Here is a 9,256-nt window from a genome sequence, read left to right as displayed (position 1 = left end):
TCTAATGGCTGTTTTTTTTTTGTTTTTTTTTTACTGTGTATTGATGCATAATATTGTAATCTGACTTATTCACCACACTGAGTTTGATGTCATCGACACAAGACCTGCCAGTATACGTCTAGTGTCAAGCTCAGTAAGCTGACGGAGCAAAGGCTTCAAACAAATTGACTCCTTTGCTTTAATTTCCACAATCAAAAGCAAGTCAGGCTTCTTAGCTCTTTAACAATTAATTTAACATAAATACTTCTCTTTTGTAGGTCTGCCTTGGATTGTTTATTGTTTTTCGACTGAAATACATTTTTTTAGATTTCATTTTTGTTCAATTTTTATTCCATTTTAGTTTTTTTCACAATTCACTTTCAGTTTATGTCATGTTTTATTCATTTTGTTTTACTCAACAAAAAGACAATATAGACACTTCACTGAAAGTCAAAAAGCACAGTTTTCTTCTTTATAGATGTTAACTTGTAAATCATTCATCTTGCATACCTGTCGACATGATAGATGAATTCATAAAAACTTGACTATCTGTGACAGAGTTTGAGTGTTTAGTGATAATGTGGCAGTTCAGGCTTCCAGTATAATCCAGAGATGCAGAAAGAAAATTGCTAGTATAAAAACAGCATTTTTAAACATAAATGATCTCTATTCTCACTGGAGTTTATGCATTTTCTATTTTTAATATGATGCAATCTTGTATTTTAGGCTATCTACAACCTAAACATTCTAGATATATTCTAGGTATATCCAACTTGAAACTCTTAAATGGATTTTGTTAGGGAAACATTCTTGATCCTAGATCCTTGTTTTTGATCCCTTGTTCTCTTTCGCAACAGAATACAAAGGGTCTCAGGACTCCAGCAAGTATATAAGAAATCTATTCAAAAAGACATTTTAGTAGCATACACTTGGAAGATCTTAGTCTTGCATTGTAACCAAGACTAAGTAGATATATATACTTGTAGATATATTAACATTTCTTTGTTCAGACAAAGTTTTGATAGATATAAATATACAGTATAAGAGCACCTTTAGCATGTAGCTGATAACAAGGTCAGAGGCTGCTTCCTAGATAAGTGTTTTCAAACTTTAAACACATTGACAAAAGTCAGTATAAAGCGTATTTGTTATAATGGCAATATTATAACATCCATTCAAGGATAAGCTGAACACACAGCTGCATCTCTTAGAACAATACTTGCTTATTTAAAACTGTAGCGGGGCTACATAGTAATAGTGTATTTGATGTATGTGCTGAGTGTGTTTCCATCGTCCCGTTTACTGTTCGTTATGTGTACATCAGTGAATGTTGTCCCTGTAAGTACAGAGGGGACGGATGAGGGAGAGAGACCGCAGCCCCAGGATAGAAAGCGCCTGTTCACATTCAGTTACATTCGGTTCATTACTACTTAAGCGGTCAGAAGGGGAGAAGAAAAAAGGAAGGAGAAAGACTGAGATTTCATTTAACAACAACAACAACCCATCATTTCCTGCTATTTTTCACATCGCACTTTGTATCCAGTTTGTTTCTCATTCTGCCAGATTCACTTCAGCTAAATTATCGGCTGAAACCCCGGGGTTGAACTTCATTATCCACCATACGCCGAGGAAGTCTGTAGTTATGTTGTTGTGAAAAAGTCATATAGCTGCTGATGGCTTGAAACAATATTGTTGTTGCTTGAAAGAATTGTTGAACGATGATTATTTGGATGATAATGACAGTGATCAAGATAGTGACAATCTATTGGGTGATGTGGAACCTGTAGGCTCTGATTGCTGCCCCAAAGGAGTTTCTTCATCACAAGGTGTCTAACTCATCACAGCTGTCAGGACAGCACTACTTGGACATTCTGCCACCCTCTGAGCGCAAACAGTCACCACCTACCAAGTATGGACAACGTAAAGAAACACATTATATTTGTGCTTCACTAAGCCTGCACTCTGTGAGGAGCCATGCTTTTAGGCCTCTCATTCAAATAGAGACTTTAAGTCATGTTGCCAGTCAAAATAAAGTAATTCACCTTTTTGACACTTTTTGTTGATAATAAAATTGTTGCTATTACATTTCTTACATTTTTTTTTACCAGTTTTGATAGAGTTCATTATTTATCATATATGCAGAGACTGTAATAAAACAAAAAGAAGCTCATAAAAAGGTCTGGGGCACCCAAAGGCAAAACCTTATATTATAAAGAGTGCAAAAGGCGCTTAAGAAAATGCGTGTTAACGCAAAGTCAAGTCTAGTCCCATTGTGTTGGTCGAGTCTGCTCCAAGATGGCGGTGGTTTTGTTTATGGTAGTTTCTGGGAGGAAGAGGTGGACACAAATGGGTTGACCCCGGAAGTGATGTCATAGATCAGGGGTGTCGAACTCTGGGCCTGGATGGCCTCAGTGGCTGCAGGTTTTCATTCAGACCCTTTTCCTAATCAGTGACCAGTTTCCACTGCTAATTAAATTCATTTTCCCTTCATTTTAATAGCCCTGTTTTTAAGGATTCGGTCCTCTGAATTTATTCCTTACTTCATTAAATGACAGCCAAACAGAATTGAGACATGAAACGAGCCAACAGATGACCAGTTAAACTGGGGCTTCAAACTCCAACCAATTTCACTCCAACCAGTTTCTTAATGAGAGGCTGATTCTTGCTGTTAATTAAACTCATTATCTAATTTCATGGCCTGTTGCTGCTCTCAATCTGCCACAGCAAGCATTTCCAAAACTGTTGATTTTCTGTTTTTTTCTAAGAACATCGTCAAAATGTTTTGGTGACCTGAGAAATCAGCCTTACTGAGACCTTCACCTTTCTTTATTTTCAAATATTGTGTGATTGGCACAATTGAGCTGGTCACGTGGCAGCTTGTTTTGTGTCTCACTATTATTTGGCTGCTAATTAAGGAAAAAGAAAATACTAAGGGGTCTGAGTCAAGTTAATTAAAATGAATGCTAAAGAAGTTAATTAGCAGCAAAAACGGCTCACTAATTAAGAAGATGGTTAGAATGAAAACCTGCAGCCACTCCAGCCCTCCAGGACTGGAGTTCGACACCTGTGTCATAGATGGTGGCACATCAATCTTCCTTTCTGTAGAGGGGAAAGAAGAAGAGATACCGTTTTTGCTTTGCGCCCTCTGTTGGTCTGGGGTAACATTGTCACCATCTAAGCCCACAAGTTGTTCCCCAAATGCACGCATGTGACAAGACCAATACTGTAGCATTCTGGTAATAATTGGTCTAGCAGTCAATGTGTTAAAAAATAGCAATAATATCAATATATTGTGTTCAAATCAATGTAATTTTATCAACGCAGGTCTCGTGTGATGGTAACAGAAAATTTTTATATTTTGGGAGTTGTCCACTTGTAACAAATTGAGACAAAAAACCCAAAAACTCAGGGTAGCGCAAATTTCAATACAAAGGTTGTACAAAACTTGCGGCATTAATACTGTGAAGCCCAAGGGCACGCACAGCCTCCCTAACCTCGACACAGACAGACAGGACACAAATTGCCATACAGCAACTCCACAGCACAACATAAAGCACAGTCCCTTTTTTAGCCAGTCCTTCCGCCTCCACATGAGCTTTTTCCACTTCCTCCCGACTCAGGCCATTGAGTGTCGGTAACTGGCCCCTTTTTATAGGGCACCTGGAAGGTGTCCAGGTGCCCAACGAGCTTCTTCCAGCAGCATTTCTGGGTGTAGCCGAAGTGCTGCCAAATAGGGCCCTGCAAGCATCCAGGTGCCCCCTGGCGGTGGCCACGGGCCTCAGCAGGGTTGACCTTCCATGCTCATAATCCATGGCCCTGTTGGAAGCCAAGGGGGCTGCCCTCTGCCAGTCTGGGGGAGAATGGTCTTGAAAATTACTCTCTCTCCTGGTCCTTTCATGGTCGGGGTGTCCTAGCCGGGTAAGTGCCCCGGTGGTCTGCCGCAATACGCTTATTAATGTTTAAACATTTTCTCAAAATAAAACATATTATGCAATGGATGAATGAATGGGATTTCATAAAAGTGTTTGGCGTCTATGTTTATTTGGAATATTGGCCAATATGCACTGTAAGAAGGCTCAGGTATGTAAGGATACTCCCAGTCACAGCTGAGAGTGAAAAGTTGACTCAGCAAAAAAAAAAAAGAAAGTAAATTAATAAAGCATGACATGATGAACAAGTCATTTAGAGTAAAAGCAGAGCACTTTAGCTGAAGCTTAAAAGACATCATGCATCCAGGGCCCCAGGTGTTGTCATCTGGCACAGAAGTAAATGTCCTTATTTTTGTAAATCGCAGCAGACAATGACACAGGTGCGTCCCTTCCACTCTTCACTGAGAACGCTTCAGGTGAGAGATGGCAGCTGCTATCTGTCTGGATGGGACTCTGCTGCGATTCACTCGCCTCATAGACTCCACTCTTCGGATTCTGAATTGATTCCACATTAATTAACAGTCGCGTCACCTCGGGGCTGACAAGGGATTTGAGTGTGAGGCCTTGCTGTGGTGGATTTAGTCTAGTTCACATATTTGGATGATTAAAACTTGAAAGTCTCCTTAAAAGTCAAGGTACATCCTTTACCTTACATTCTCTGGTATATTAGCTTCGTCCCTTGGAATATTTCTGGCTGTTTTTGCACCTCTCCATTCACTTTAATAATGATGGATCATGGCAAGTTGGAGTTTCTCCTGTATCAAGTGAAGTCAAGTCAAGTTGGGGTGCATGCACTGGTACAGTGTGTTGCCGCACCCACTACACGATGAAACAACTCAGGATCCTGGTTGGCAACCCCCCAGGCAGACACACGGTCCAGTCCCACCTTCCGGAAATGACCCTGTATCTGCCGCAGCCAGGTGTTACGTGGGCGACCCCTTGGTCTGGTCCAGCCACTCGGGTCCCCAACAATGAGGATCTTACGAGCTGGATCACCCTCAGAGAAACACACCATATGACCACAGTGCCGTAACTGACGCTCCCTCACAATGCAGGTATTGTGCCTCATCCAGACTCCATGAGCAACTGCTCATTCGACACAAAGTCAAACCAACATTACCCATGGATTTCCCGGAGAGACACAGCACCAAAGGAGTCCAGTCTTCGTCTCAGGGCACTGGACAGCGTCCATGTCTCGCAACCATATAGCAAGACAGGAAGCACAAGGGCTCTAAAGACTTGGACCTTCGTCCCTTTGCATAGATATCGGGAGCGCCACACACCCCTTTCCAGCGACCTCATGACCCCCCATGCTCTCCCAATCCATCTACTGACTTCATTGGAAGAGTCACCAGAAACATGAATGTCACTGCCAATGTAAGTAAACCTCTCAACGAGGTCGACACTCTTTCACAGGCAGACACATACACTGCTGATGGCTGTGACCAAGAGGTCATTAATGGCCTGGATCTTGGTTTTTATCCAGGACACTCGCAAGCCCAGACACTCAGACTCCTTGCTCAGTCTCTCAAGTGCCCTATCAGAGCCTCCATTGACTCTGCGAAGATCACAGCATCGGCAGTGTGGCACGCGGCTGGGGGTGGTGCCCAGCCGGGACGCCCAGGAAAACAGGAGGAGGGCTCATTCCTCCTCCGGACCATGAGGGGGCGGCCGCCCTGGTTCCTTTGAGGGCCACGGGTGCAGGGCTTGGAAGCCCAACCCTGTAGGGGCCCGTGGTCTCCGCCAGGGGGCGCCCCTATGCCTGAAGGACCCGGAACCCCAACACTTCCGCCACACCAGGAAGTGCTGGGGGGAAGAAGATTGGGAGCACCCAGAGGGCTTCCGGGAATACAGCTGGCACTTCCGCCACACAGGGGAGTGTCTAGGGAGTGTCGGGGATCACCAGGAGCCCATCCGGGCACTTATAAAAGGGGCCGCCTCCCTGCAAAGGAGGACTGGAGTCGGGTGAGGAGTGGACAAGGTTTTGGAGGCAGGAGAGGAAGTGGCCTGACGAGCAGGCAGAGACTGAGTGAGAGCCTGGACTTTGGGGGAGATTGGTGCTGGAGGCACTGGGTTTGTGCACATATTGGACTAATTATTATGTTTAATAAATGTGTGGTGGACTTAAACATGGTGTCCGTCTGTCTGTGTCCGGGCAGCTTATCACAGCAGCAAAGGCAACATCCATGAACCTTTCTTCACCAACAGATGCCCCACAGCCGCTGGACCCCATGACCTTGCCCAACACCCAGTCCATACAAGCATTGAACAGAGTAGGAGCAGAACACACCCCTGACGAACCCCAGAATCAACTGGGAAAAACGCAGAGGTCCTGCCTCCACTCTGCACAGCACTCACAGTACCAGTGTACAGGCCGGCCATGATATCCAGCAACCTCAAGGGGATCGGATCCCGTGAACCCTCAGGATGTCCCACGGGGCAGCTAGATCAACTGAGTCGAACACTTTATGAAAATCGACAAAGGCTGCAAAGAAACTCTGCTGATATTCGCATTTGCACTCCATGAGAACCCTCAGTGCCAGGATGCGGTCAATGGTAGACTACTTAGGCGTAAAACCAGACTGTTCCAGTTGCTGGTAGGTGAGCAAGTGATCACAGATCCTATTGAGGACGACTGGCAAGAACCTTACCTGGCACAGAGAGCAGTGGGAGAGATATAACCCTATTTATTTATTTTGTTACTGATTATAAAACACTGGGATTGTTGGTCCCAATGAGCAAGATTTTATTACATTTATGATAAGGTTAAATCAACTTTAGAAAACAGAGGCAAGATTTTTTCACTTTGTGTGAAAGAAGCCAGCGGAATTCAAACAAAGAAAAATCAACTTTGATTTTATATAGTGTCTTTCCATAGCAATACTGTAACATCATTTTCATGTATTTTATGTGTATTTACATAAAATGTCAAAGCATCTAATGGCATCATTATGTCTGTCTGTCCACATCAAACAAGATGGCACCCAAGTGGACTGGTTATGTTGAAATTCTGATGAATCAGATTCTTTGAATGATTCTTCAAAGACATTTGCCAGGAAAGTTAAAAATTTTAATTATATTGAATAAAATGTGCTACATGAATGTTTGACATTTTAAAAACTACTGTGGTGGGGCGAGGGATGACGCAAGCTGAGACCAAAACTAGCTTGGGTGCAATTCTTTGCCACCAAAAATAGTGAAAATGTGTGCTCGGTGGTGCTATAAAGATCAGTAAGTTGTTGTTGTAAGCTTATCAGACAACTGTCCTTCCTTGTGGCTGGTTAGGTCCAATTTGAGATGCCACTTCCTTTATCCTGGCCAGACTGGAAGGAGGGGAGCTTGTTTGGCTCTGTTGCCCTCACGTGGACAGTTTCTAGAGGCTGTGAAGGAAAAGAGAGACAAGACTGTTAGTGATAGCACCTCCGATCATCCTGGGGAGGTTGGTACCACACATCTTAGGTGAGTCCTGAAGGCAATCCTTAGACATGCATGTGTAACACTCCCATTAAAAGGGCATCTTAAAACATTCTGTGAGATCTGTATCACTGATTGTGTTCATAAGAATTACTTATGAATGGTTTGAAATCACTGGTGCCTCCTGATTCACCAGGACTAGAAAACCCCTATATACAGTGCATCTGAAAAGTATTCACAGTGCATCACTTTTTCCACATTTTGTTATGTTACAGCCTTATTCCAAAATGGATTAAATTCATTTTTTTCCTCAGAATTCTACACACAACTTCCCATAATGACAACGTGAAAAAAGTTTACTTGAGGTTTTTGAAAATTTATTAAAAATAAAAAAACTGAGAAAATCACATGTACATAAGTATTCACAGCCTTTGCCATGAAGCTCAAAATTGAGCTCAGGTGCATCCTGTTTCCCCTGATCATCCTTGAGATGTTTCTGCAGCTTAATTGGAGTCCACCTGTGGTAAATTCAGTTGACTGGACATGATTTGGAAAGGCACACACCTGTCTATATAAGGTCCCACCATTGACAGTTCATGTCAGAGCACAAACCAAGCATGAAGTCAAAGGAATTGCCTGTAGACCTCCAAGACAGGATTGTCTCAAGGCACAAATCTGGGGAAGGTTACAGAAAAATTTCTGCTGCTTTGAAGGTCCCAATGAGCACAGTGGCCTCCATCATCCGTAAGTGGAAGAAGTTCGAAACCACCAGGACTCTTCCTAGAGCTGGCCAGGCATCTAGACTGAGCGATCAGGGGAGAAGGACCTTAGTCAGGGAGGTGACCAAGAACCTGATGGTCACTCTGTCAGAGTTCCAGAGGTCCTCTGTGGAGAGAGGAGAACCTTCCAGTAGGACAATCATCTCTGCAGCAATCCACCAATCAGGCCTGTATGGTAGAGTGGCCAGACGGAAGCCACTCCTTAGTAAAAGGCACATGGCAGCCCACCTGGAGTTTGCCAAAAGGCACCTGAAGGAATCTCAGACCATGAGAAAGAAAATTCTCTGGTCTGATACGACAAAGATCGAACTCTTTGGTGTGAATGCCAGGCGTCACGTTTGGAGGAAACCAGGCACCGCTCATCACCAGGCTGATACCATCCCTACAGTGAAGCATGGTGGTGGCAGCATCATGCTGTGGGAATGTTTTTCAGCGGCAGGGACTGGGAAACTAGTCAGGATAAGAGTGAAAGATGACTGCAGCAATGTACAGAGACATCCTGGATGAAAACCTGCTCCAGAGCACTCTTGACCTCAGACTGGGGCAACGGTTCATCTTTCAGCAGGACAACGACCCTAAACACAGAGCCAAGATATCAAAGGAGTGGCTTCAGGACAACTCTGTGAATGTCTTTGAGTGGCCCAGCCAGAGCCCAGACTTGAATCCAATTGAACATCTCTGGAGAGATCTTAAAATGGCTGTGCACCGACGCTTCCCATCCAACCTGATGGAGCTTGAGAGGTGCTGCAAAGAGGAATGGGCGAAACTGGCCAAGGATAGGTGTGCCAAGCTTGTGGCATCATATTCAACAAGACTTGAGGCTGAAATTGCTGCCAAAGGTGCATCGACAAAGTGTTGAGCAAAGGCTGTGAATACTTATGTACATGTGATTTCTCAGTTTTTTTATTTTTAATAAATTTGCAAAAACCTCAAGTAAACTTTTTTCACGTTGTCATTATGGGGTGTTGTGTGTAGAATTCTGAGGAAAAAATTAATTTAATCCATTTTGGAATAAGGCTGTAACATAAGAAAATGTGGAAAAAGTGATGTGCTGTGAATGCTTTCCGGATGCACTGTATATTATATACTCTACTAATACATGCAATTACTCTCTATTATTGCTAGTATCTTTTAATATGACTCATTGAAAAAATA

This window comes from Erpetoichthys calabaricus, chromosome 3 (assembly GCF_900747795.2).
Source record: "Erpetoichthys calabaricus chromosome 3, fErpCal1.3, whole genome shotgun sequence".
NCBI lineage: Eukaryota > Metazoa > Chordata > Cladistia > Polypteriformes > Polypteridae > Erpetoichthys > Erpetoichthys calabaricus.
Note: the sequence above shows the minus strand (reverse complement) of the source record.